Here is a 12,706-nt window from a genome sequence, read left to right as displayed (position 1 = left end):
AAACCTTTTTTCATCATACTTTCTGCTACGCTGCTGCCACTGCTGAAGACAAGAGCAGACTGCAGAGCATCATCCCCTCTGCTGAGAAGTTGATTTGCTGCTATCTGCCGTCTCTCCAGGATCTGGACGCCTCCAGGACACGAAGAGCAGGAAAGAGTCTGGCTGATCCCTCTCACCCTGGAAACACTATGTTTGAATCTCTCCCCTCTGGCAGGAGGTGTCCATCAGAAACCTCCTCCTTACACTGGCTCCATAGCTCAGGGGTTAGAGCACTGGTCTTGTAAACCAGGGTGAGTTCAAATCTCACTGGGGCCTAATCACTTCTTTGAATTTGCCCTTGGGTATTATTAAAGTATCTATCCATCTATCTGTCACTACACTTTGCAAGTACAATCATCTGCACGTTGCACAGAGTGCTCAAACTACTTACGCAGCCATTACCTATATTTTGTTTACTGTTTTTGTGTATATTGTATTTTTTTATTTAGAAAAGACGTATGCATACCTCTTTGAAGGTTTCAAATATTTAAATCATACATGAGGTATCACAGATACAGGAAATACAAGAACAGATATTGAGCTGAAGTTGTTCATTTTATTTGAAATTGATTGTAATTATCACAATTACTGTCATTTTATTTGAAATTGATTGTAATTATCACAATTACTGTCATTTTATTTGAAATTGATTGTAATTATCACAATTACTGTCACAATTGATTTGGTGTGTGGGAGAAAACCGAAGCATTCGGCGTAACCTCTCACGGATCCACCATGTGGCCCTGACATGCTGCACCACGCCATCACCGCGGGTGTTAACAGGTTAAGGGGAGTTTTAGCAGTCAACTTTTGGGAGATCACTGATCCCTGAATGATACGGCCTCACGTGAATGACACCGTCCATGTATTGATGTGTCTGCGTAGATGATGATATCGTGGTATCTGCACAGGAATGCACAGATGATACGATTCTGTCATCAGGGAAGTCCAGATCTGCACAGGAATACACAGATGATACGATTCTGTCATCAGGGAAGTCCAGATCTGCACAGGAATGCACAGATGACACGACACTGTGAATGACACTGTTCATGTATTCATGCGTAGATGATGATATTGTGGCATTTGTACAGGAAAGCACTGATGACACGATTCTGTCATCAGGGAGGACCGGTGGCTGGCTGTCACCTGGGAGAAGAGATGTTGGTTCGACATTGATGTTTTTTCGTAGCACTTTCTTATTTATCCAGGACATTATTTTCTGCAGTGGCGGCTTTTTTGCCTTTTCAAGAAGCCGTTTTGTTTCTTTGAGTTCTTTTGTTATGTTGTGCTGCTCCATCGTCTTCTTGTTGATTATATAAGTTAAGGCTCTGTGTTCCTCCTCTCTTCTCATAAAATTCAATTCTTGGTAATGTTTCAAGGCTTCGAGGCGCTTTCTGTAATGGCTGATTGTTACGTCACTATCAGGAACCGCTTTTATAAGATAAGCCTCAGTGTTTTCATCCATCTGTACTTGGGTGTCATTGTCGATGTAACGTCTTTTGACCTCAATGATATTCTGTACACATTCCGTGGGGTCCGAGGTATAATCAATGCATTCCTGCAGATCGGTCTTGAACTGTGTGATATAGCTGCTCATGCTGCTGTTTTTCTCTCTCTCCTTAATCAGGTCTGCATCACAGTGTTTGAGATGTGTGACGGTTGCATCCAGGTTGGCGTTCTCTCGGTTGGCCTTCTTCAGCTCCTTTCTCGTTTCTTTGAGCTCAGCCTGTGTCGATTTGAGTATGCCTTTCAACCCGTTTACTTCATCACGTAGAACAGCGTTGTTTTCCTTTTCTTTAGCCCCATCCTGTTGTAATTGTTCATTGTCACTCACTAAACAACATATCTCCAGATTTCTGTTTTCAATTACATTTTGTTTGTCTTTGACCGCATTCTCTAATGCCGAAACCTTTCCGGTAAGATCTTTCTTCTTCTTCTTCAGCTTTTCAATAATCATCTCCAGTTCTTTGTGCTCCATTAATTCTTCCATTTGTGTTTCATCCTTTATCTTATTTTCTCTAGCAATGAGATTGTCTCTTTCTCCTAGCTGTTTTTTCAAGTTCTCCACTACCTTTTTGTTTTCCATGTCCATTCGGGGTAGTGTAGCTCTGAGTTCTTCCAACTCGGCCGCTAGTTTTTCTTTCTGCTCCTCGACGATCAGTAGCTCTTCTCTGTGCTTGGCCTTCTCCTCCGCCATCTTCTTGTCTTCGTATTCTCTGAATCTCTGAACTAACTCCAACAAGTTAGCCTGAGTACAGGTAAAGCTCTCAACGCTAAATGTTTCATCTTGGCTTAGCTGGAGTTGGGTTTTCAGCTCTTTCACCTCCTCTTGGTCAGTTTTCACCTTTTTCGCGAGAGCCATGACTTCCATTTGCGAAACGTTAGACCTAGCTATTTTATTATGGTTAAACTTTTGCTTTTGCACTTTGAACATGAACTTCTTCTTAAAGTTATGTCGAAAAGTGTACAAGAACAGAACTTGAGCAGTCAATAAAAACACTGTTGCATCAAAATGGTCTCGTCTGTGCTTGTGATCTGTGCTGAAAGGTTAACCAACTGTTTCCTCCTAACACTGAAACTGAAGATATCAACGGACCTTTGTGACATCATCCATCAAAGGAACAGTCATCAAAGGATTATAAGCATAAGGGAAATTCTAACATTCCAACACAAATTTCAAAAGTAAACAATTCTGTGTGTGTGTGTGTGTGTGTGTGTGTGTGTGTGTGTGTGTGAGTGTCTCTGTCTGTGTGTGTGAGAGTGAGTGTGTGTGTGTGTGTGCGATGTGTGTGTGTGTGTGGTGTCGTGTGTGGTGTGTGTGTCTCTGTGTCGTGGTGAGTGAGTGTGTGTGTGTGTGTGTGTGTGTTGTGTGTGTGCTGTGTGTGGTGTGTGTGTGTGTGTGTTTTTTTCTGTGTGTGTGTGTGTGTGTGTGTGTGTGTGTGTGTCTGTGTCTGAGTGAGTGTGTGAGAGAGTGAGTGTGTGTGTGTGTGTGTGTGTCTCTGTGTCTGTGTGTGTGAGAGTGAGTGAGTGTGTGTGTGTGTGTGTATGTGTGTCTGTGTCTGTGTGTGTGAGAGTGAGTGTGTGTGTCTGTTTGTGTCTGTGTGTGTTTGTGAGAGTGTGTGTTTGTGTGTGTGTGTGTGTGTGTGTGTGTGTGTGTGTGTGTGTGTGTGTGTGTGTGTGTGTGTGTGTGTGTGTGTGTGTGTGTGTGTGTTAACATTCCAACAATGTTAACCCTTGTGTTGAAGCTGTGGAACAATATTCTGTCGGGGGGGTGGGGGGGGGAGAAAGGAAAAAACGGTTAAGGATGGAAGCTTGGGGTGCGTCGCTTAGACCTAATTGAACGGATGAATTATGGTATTCTTCGGTAGCCTGGGTAACTTTAACCGTTGTTCATGTGAAATCTCAAAGACAGCCGGATGCTTTGCTTATAGACTATTTGTGGGTGGCTGTTTGCTGTTTGACCTATCAATTCCTGTCGATAAAGTATAATAGGGTTAATCCTGTATAGTGCATACACTTGTAGCTGTTATGTATCTTTGTAAGTCATTGTAAGCCGCAAGTGCACGTTGCACTTGTTACTAATGACTTGGTCGTCGCAGCGCTGTCGTCATCTATTTAGCTCGCCTCTGCCCGCCTATATCAGATACACCGATGTGATTGGTGCAGCTCGGCTACAAGGGCCTAGTTAATGAGCATCATTACTCAATGCCAGAGTGCCTCACTGAGCAAATTCAAATTGTGCTCTCGCAAGAACTCTGGATTTCCAGGGTAACAAAGCCCCTCTGTTCACTGTCTATGGTCTCGGTCTGTGCCACTGGTGTTGCAAAATATGGCTTTTGGTCTCGACCGAGTCCATGTGTCTTTATTATGTCATAATAATATTGGAGGGAAAGTAAAACAGCTTGGACGGGGATGCTGTTCGGCTTTTCACAAGTTTAGACAGCTAGCTACGCCGACGTTTGCTAACGTTAGCGCAACAGCGTTAGCCTAGACTGCTAGCTAGGTAAATATTACGACTGCCTTCGGAGTTTCCTATATTTGCGTCCACGTTGTCAACATAAGACATGTTGCGTTAGTGCTCCTTTTGTACCATCATTTTATTGAATGAAACGTTAAGCTTCGCTCCTACGAGATGGGTGGGTTTTTGTTAGCTACATACAAAGCTAACTGGCTATAGTTAGCCTGTATGCTAACGGAATTAGCTATCGTTGCGTAACCAGCCAGAAACTTTGGCAATTGGCAGTAGTTTCGGTGAGCTAACCACGACATTATTGTCACCCACAATCAACCTCTGCTGCTAAAAGCAGTCAATCTGCAGTGATGATTGAAATAGAGACACTTGTGGATGTGTTAGCTGTCGTGGTTAGCTCGCCGGAACTACTGTCGAAGCTGGCTGGCTACGCAACGTTAGCTAATTCCGCTAGCACAGGCTAACTATAGCCAGTTAACTTTGTGTGTAACGTAGCTAACAAAAACCCACCCATCTCGTAGGAGCGAAGCTTAACATTTCATTCAATACAATTATGGTACAAAAGGAGCACTAACGCCACATGTCTGATGTTGACAACGTGGACGCAGATAGAGGAAACAACGAAGGCAGTCGTAATATTTACCTAGCCGTCTAGGCTAACGCTGCTGCGCTAACGTTAGCAAAACGTCGGCGTAGCTTTAGCTAGCTGTCTAAACTTGTGAAAAGTGGAACAGCATCCCCATCCAAGTAATAAATAAACACTAGGCAAATATGTTGTTACTGGAGCTAGTAGGGTCCATCAAAACGTGAGATATCTAATCGAAATGTGTTTACAACGTCGGGGGATTTCACAGGTGGGACTGACTGGCAAGTTAGCCCGTAGCTAGCATGATGCCTTCTATTTCTAGATCTAGCTAAATTACCAGTACTTATCTGAACTAACGACATGATCACTGTCACTAAATATAAAGAAAACATTGACTTTCACTCTATGCTATTCACTGACAGTAAAAACACCTCTTCCTCATCCCAGTCAGTCACCATAGTTCTAGTACTAGGCTGAGGCACGTCTCCCCAACGTGACGTCATCACCGAATTGCGTTAAAAAACCCACTAAACGACTAAAATGCTAAAAACTGGCCTTTAACACTATTTGGTGACATTTTTAACAATGATATACATATGTTGAGTGCTTTATGTACCCATTAATCAACAGTGGTGGTTAACCTGCAACATGGGCTTTAACCGTAATCTCTGACGAAATGACTGGCTCTGTACCCGGCTCACAGTCTCCTATTCTCGGATAACTGAACCACCAACTGCCGCTGAGCTGAAGGAGCACCATGCGGATCTACTAAATGCTGCTGATACGTCGAGCTGTGGCTTAAACAACTAGCATCTAAACCAGGGGTCACCAACACGGTGCCCGCGGGCACCAGGTAGCCCCCAAGGACCACATGAGTAGCCCTCAGGCCTGTTCTAAAAATGAAAATTGAATATTGATATTATCTGTTTCCCACCTTGTTAAGTCATTGTTGATATTTATTGTGAGAAATCATTAACCTAATCAGTGTCTTCACATAGATGAGTATCATTAATCATTAATAATCATATATAACTAAAGGCAAACTCAGCAAATTTGTTATTTTAGAAGAGCGTATCAAACTGGTAGCCCATCGTATGACTCAGTACCCATGAAGTAGCTCTCAGTTTCTAAAAGGTTGGTGACCCCTGGTCTAAACCATGACTTTAAAGGGTTTTTTAAGCTACAGAATGAAGTTGTTACCCAGAGTTGTGACCGGCTCCATTAGGTCGTCGGGTCCTTTCCCCTTCAGCGTCTCCAGACACTCAATCACCTCCAGACTGTTGCCCACACAGCGACCAATCGTACCGTCCATAGAGCTGAGGGCCGCCCCCGTACGCATGCCCAGGCTGTTTCCCACCTTTACCTGAAATAACACACACATCATCATTAGCAGTACAGCATGTTAAAGGTTTTCTCTTGGACAGTGTGAAACAGAAAAAGATATATTTCAGTAATTACAATAAATTAGCTATTCTATAGAAGTCAATGAGGAAATGAGCTTACTTCTCACTTGATTTTTTACGTTTTTCATTTATGGTCTCAATCGCTAGTTTCATAACACTTTTGTCGCCTAGAAATGTCTTGTTCAGCGTTCTGCCAACCAAGCTAGCCAGCTAGCGTTAGCTGGTAATGTAAGAGAAAGTTTGCTGATTTTCAATCAGCTCAGCCAAACATGCAGATGCACGGCTCTAGTAACCGGAGTTTCACGCTGGCAGAACTCCACTGGATGACTCGCTTCAGAAGGGTTGAAAATCGGCGACTTTCTCTCTTTAGCGCAGGGGTCACCAACACGGTGCCCGCGGGCACCAGGTAGCCCCCAAGGACCACATGAGGAGCCCTCAGGCCTGTTCTAAAAATGAAAATTGAATATTGACATTATCTGTTTCCCACCTTGTTAAGTCATTGTTGATAATTATTGTGAGAAATCATTAACGTGATCAGTGTCTTCACATAGATGACTCTTGTGGTATCTGACTATTTACCATTGTGATCTAAGTTTTTGGTATAAGGAGGATGCATGAACTTTACTCTACATTCACTAAGAACATCTGGAAATTGTTAACATGAGTAGAGGTCCCTCCAAGACAGACACCTTTTTTGGAGTTGTGCCAGATAACAGGCATTGATTGGTCAGTTATCCGTCCAATGGTATACTCACACATATCACGTCCTATGTTGATACAATGCATAGGATATATACGTTCTGCATACAAAGAAAAGGCAGAGCGGCAAATTTTGAGGTTTGGGTTGGTCATTCTCCAAGGTCTCTGCAGGAGTTTGTAAAATTGATGCTGAATCTTTGTTTGTAATAAACCTTTTTATAATCAAGATCAGTGTCGGCGGATTCCTCTTCATACAGCATCACAGCATTACTATTTAAGGCACCACACTATCATTAATCATTAATAATCATATATAACTAAAGGCAAACTGAGAAGAGTGTATCAAACTGGTAGCCCTTCGTATGACTCGGTACCCATGAAGTAGCTCTCAGTATTAAAAAGGTTGGTGACCCCTGCTTTAGCGCATCGCCATGAAACCATACACAACAGTATCTAGTTAGACCGGAAACAAAACAACAGGCACGCCACACACACTTGTTTGGGCCTGCGAGCCGGCCAAAGAGTAGTAGGCTAACGTTCGCTAACGTTACATTTTGAGTGGATGGAGAGCGCGAGACGCCAAAATGGACGCCAGTAAGATTCTGAATGGAAAGTTTACGCTACAAGGCAGAGCCTCTTACTGGCATGGATGACTGTCCCCAGGATTGGTGGTCCACACATGAAGGGGCACATAGTGAAATGGCCCGCCTTGCACTTAGCAAGTAAGTAGTTAGCAACACCGGCCACATCAGTACCTTCTGAAAGGTTGTTTTCACTGTCTTGGCATGTTGTACAAAAGAAGCGAGCTTCCCTGATGTATGAAAATGTCAACAGGCTTGTCTGTTTGAGTAACTGGCTCAAAGCAAAGAAGTAGTAGGCTTACCTTTTATTGCTAACCGTTACTGTTCATTCTTTCTGACATAAGAGGCTGGGTTGATGAGCCTCTGGTGAATATAGAGCAGTAGCATGACTGCTACGTTCAAAGCGAACTTGAGAAAAAGAAGTATTAAGCCATGGTTTAACTGCACTATAGGCTGAGTCCTAGTTTACCTTACATGTGCACATTGTGATATTATTTTGTATCGCTCTGTTTTGATCCTTCAGAAAGGGCTGCTGAAGGGGCTGTTTGTGTGACAGTCTTTTCCCACCCTTTTATTGTTGGACAGTGTAACATTGTGTGAGAGATTATGTGCTCCAAGTGAGAATGTTATTGTGAAATTGAATCCTACAGTAATGCCAATGTTGTTTTCAATAAAAAAACATTTGCACAAAGCAAGCCGATCCACTTTTCCATGTTGATAAGAGCATTAAAATGAGAAAAAATAATGGGACAAAAGTAAATCAAGGGACATTTAGAATAGATAAAAATGTGCGATTAATTGCGAGTTAACTATGACATTAATGCGATTAATCACGATTAAATATTTTAATTGTTTCACAGCACTAGTGAAGAGATAAGTTGGTTTAATCTGAAACGGTGATGTTCGCTTTTTGAAATTCCTCAAATCTCTTTTGCAAACAAACAAACTTATGATGTGTGTGTGTGTGTGTGTGCGTCCTCAGAGGGTTAACTAATTTGAAAAATTGGCTATATCTGTAACACCTGGACACAGGAATTTGAAAGAGGTAGCTAAAAGTTACTAGAGAATGCAATTTCTGAAGAAACTGCGGTGTGAATGTTGTATGTTTAAAGGTTGACGCTAAACTGTATTGCTGGCTTAAATGTGTAAGAAGTAGGTGAAGTAGTAGGAATAGTTGAAAATGTGGGAATGGGTTTAATTAGTATGAATTTCATAATGTGTGGGGCTGTAAACTGAAGCACTGAGAACTTTGACTTTTTTTAACATACTATAATATGACTTTTTTTTACTTTTTCAACATACTATATTATGACTTTTTAGTGAATATTTTTGACATACTACTGTATACTGACTTTTTTCAACATACTATATTATGACTTTTTTGTGACTTTTTCGACATACTATACAATGACTTTTTTCGACATCTATGACTTTTTTTCGTCCTACTATAATATGACTTTTTATGACTTTTTTGGACATACTATACTGTGACGTTTTAGTGAATATTTTTGACATACTATACTATGACTTTTTCTCATGACTTTTTTTCGACATACTATCTGATTACTTTTTATGACTTTTTCCACATACTATACTATGACCTTTTTCATCACTTTTTTTGACATACTATACCATGACTTTTTTTTCAATATACTATACTATGACTTTTTTGTGGATATTATTGGCATACTATGCTATTACTTTTTCATGACTTTTTTTCGACCTACTATACTATGACCTTTTTTAACATACTATACTGTGACTGTTTTATGACTTTTTTAACATACTATATTATGACATTTTTGTGAATATTTTTGACGTACTATACTATGACTTTTTTTGTGAATATTTTCAACATACCATACGATGACTTTTTCTCATGACTTTTTTTCGACATACTATCCGATTACTTTTTATGACTTTTTTAACATACTATTCTATGACGTTCTTTTGACTTCTATGACTTTTTTTCATGACTTTTTTTGACCTACTATACTATGACTTCTGTATGATTTTTTTTCCAACATACTATAATATGACTTTTTAGTGAATATTCTCGACATACTATACTATGACATTTTTCGATATACCATACAATGACTTTTTCTCATGACTTTTTTTCGACATACTATCCGATTACTTTTTATGACTTTTTCCACATATTATCCTGTAACTTTTTTCATCACTTTCTTTGACATACTATACTGTGCCTTTTTAGTGAATATTTTCAACATACTATACTATTACTTATTTATGACTTTTTCCACATACTATCCTATGACTTTTTTCGACATACTATAAGATTACTTTTTTATGACTTTTTCAACATACTATTCTATGACGTTCTTTTGACTTCTAGGACATTTTTCATGATTTTTTTTTGACCTATTATACTATGACTTCTGTATGATTTTTTTCAACATACTATTCTATGACTTTTTTTAACATACTATAATATGACTTTTCAACGTACTATGACTTTTTTATGACTACTGTGACTTTTTTATGACTTTTTTGACATACTATAATGTGACTTTTTAGTGAATATTTTTGACATACTACACTATGATAAGATACGCGGGATATTTATGCAATTTTATGCGATGAAATTGAGGGAACTTGCAAAAACTGCGGTTTCATCATGGCTTCATCGCGGGGTTTGCAGCTTTTCGATGATGTTCACGTCGCGTAATTACATCACTTCATAACGTTCCCATGGCAACAGGGGAAAATGGCTGCTCTTGTGTGAAGTAAACGCAACATTTTTCAACTTTCTGCTAAGATATATGGGACTTTGTTGCAACATAAATGCGAGGATTATGAAATCAAGCAAGCCCCGCATATTTTGCGCGGAAATCGGCAATTTATGTGGCAAAAGTGCGGCGTATTTCAAAAAATACGGCCCCCCCCCCGCATAAATATGCAGACTTTGGCTGATTATGCATTGAATTATGTATGTAATCATAATTGCGTTTTTCTGGAGGGACTGGGTTTTGATACATCGCATCAACCACAACAGCAAAGACCAGAAACATAGCACGCGTTTGCCTCATAGGGCAAAAATGATGAAATGGCTCCATCTGGTGGAAAAAGTAAAAACGACATCATTAAAGCCATCATCAAAAAATGCCTTAATTAAAAAAATAGGAAAAATCCAACCTTTACGGACACCAGTTTTCTTTGTGAATGAATAATGTATCGTAAATAAATAAATGTTCTTCCTTAAAATACAGGAGGCATAAGTCAGTACACCCCTATGTTAAATTCCCATAGAGGCAGGCAGACTTTTATTTTGAAAGGCCAGTTATTTCATGGATCCAGGATACTATGCATCCTGATAAAGTTCCCTTGGCCCCCACATCATCACATACCCTTCACCATACCCCCACATCATCACATACCCTTCACCATACCCCCACATCATCACATACCCTTCACCATACCCCCACATCATCACATACCCTTCACCATACCCCCACATCATCACATACCCTTCACCATACCCCCACATCATCACATACCCTTCACCATACCTAGAGATTGGTCATGGGGTATTTTCCATACAATCATCTCTCAATGCAAATCAAACCAGCTATTAGGCTAACTGACATAAAGCCATGTTAATATCTAGGTATGGTGAAGGGTATGTGATGATGTGGGGTATGGTGAAGGGTATGTGATGATGTGGGGGTATGGTGAAGGGTATGTGATGATGTGGGGGTATGGTGAAGGGTATGTGATGATGTGGGGGTATGGTGAAGGGTATGTGATGATGTGGGGGTATGGTGAAGGGTATGTGATGATGTGGGGTATGGTGAAGGGTATGTGATGATGTGGGGGTATGGTGAAGGGTATGTGATGATGTGGGGGTATGATGAAGGGTATATGATGATGTGGGGGTATGGTGAAGGGTATGTGATGATGTGGGGGTATGGTGAAGGGTATGTGATGATGTGGGGTATGATGAAGGGTATATGATGATGTGGGGGTATGGTGAAGGGTATGTGATGATGTGGGGGTATGGTGAAGGGTATGTGATGATGTGGGGGTATGGTGAAGGGTATGTGATGATGTGGGGGTATGGTGAAGGGTATGTGATGATGTGGGGGTATGGTGAAGGGTATGTGATGATGTGGGGGTATGGTGAAGGGTATGTGATGATGTGGGGGCCAAGGGAACTTTATCAGGATGCATAGTATCCTGGATCCATGAAATAACTGGCCTTTCAAAATAAAAGTCTGCCTGCCTCTATGGGAATTTAACATAGGGGTGTGCTGACTTATGCCTCCTGTATTTTAAGGAAGAACATTTATTTATTCACGATACATTATTCATTCACAAAGAAAACTGGTGTCCTTAAAGATTGGCTTTTTCCTCATTTTTTTAATTAAGGCATTAAGATCAATTTCCTAAAGATGATATTTTTATTCCTCTTTTTAGTCAACTATAGCATGACTGTATATGCTTCATATATGCAGAAATACATCAGTAAACGTTTATTTTATGATAAATTATTAAAAAAAAACCTCTCTTGATTTTATTTGGTTTGAAAAATCACAACTGAATCCAGCCTTCTGATGGGATCAGGATAATCCTGGTTTTTTTGGACCAAATAGATCCCAAACCGAGTTCCAAGTTTTGAAAAACCCAAAGGGCAGGTGTGATCCAGATCAAAGGTAAGATCGGGTTACATGATCTGATCTTGTTCAGAATCCCTCTTTTGCTTTTGAAAAACCCATTTCCAAGATTTGATCCAATCCGTGATCCTAAATCTCACTGGATTACTTTTGAAGAACTGGGCCCTGGTGATTTCTATGATTTCACGCTGTAATGTCTATGGCACGTGTGTCAAACTCAAGGCCCGAGGGCCAAATCCGGCCCCTTGCAGGTTTTCATCCGGCCCGCATTTCAATTTAGTTTTTTTTTTTTTTTTACATTTTTGTTGCTTTTTCTGCATTTTTTACGCCTTTTCCAGCGGTTTATGCACTTTTTTCAATGCTTTAGGCACTTTGTTTGAACGGTTTTGACGCTTTACTCAATGTTATGCCACTTTTTCGGAAGTTTTTGGTGCTTTTTACGATGTTTTTGTCACTTTTTCAGACAATTTTGACGCTTTTTTCCAGCCTTTTTTTAACGTATTTGTCTCCGGCTGATGAACTTTTTTGGGGCTTTATGAGCCCCAAAATGTAAGTGAGAAGACTAAAGTATATGAGGCATGCAATAATACAGTCAAAATATGACTTTTTCTCTTAAATAAACACGTCAATAATTTCTACATGTCTGGCCCTCGATGTGATTCTCATTTTCCAGTGTGGCCCTCTGGGAAACTGAGTTTGATACCTCTGGTCTATGGGATCTGAACTTTGTGGTTTCAACGGGACATTTTTGTCCTTGAGGTACTTGTACTTTACGTATTTCCATTTCA

The 12,706-nt window shown here is 40.3% G+C and overlaps 1 non-coding gene across 1 annotated transcript; it reads left to right on the top strand.

Moving 5' to 3' along the window:
- Window positions 1-246: 246 nt before the first annotated feature.
- Window positions 247-315, top strand: trnat-ugu. Its single transcript has one exon. It is a non-coding gene; the product is annotated as a tRNA-Thr (tRNA).
- Window positions 316-12,706: the final 12,391 nt, after the last annotated feature.

The sequence above is a fragment of the Sander lucioperca genome, chromosome 20 (genome assembly GCF_008315115.2).
Source record: "Sander lucioperca isolate FBNREF2018 chromosome 20, SLUC_FBN_1.2, whole genome shotgun sequence".
NCBI classification, from domain to species: Eukaryota; Metazoa; Chordata; class Actinopteri; order Perciformes; family Percidae; genus Sander; species Sander lucioperca.
Note: the sequence above shows the minus strand (reverse complement) of the source record. Positions and strands in the feature narration are given on the sequence as shown.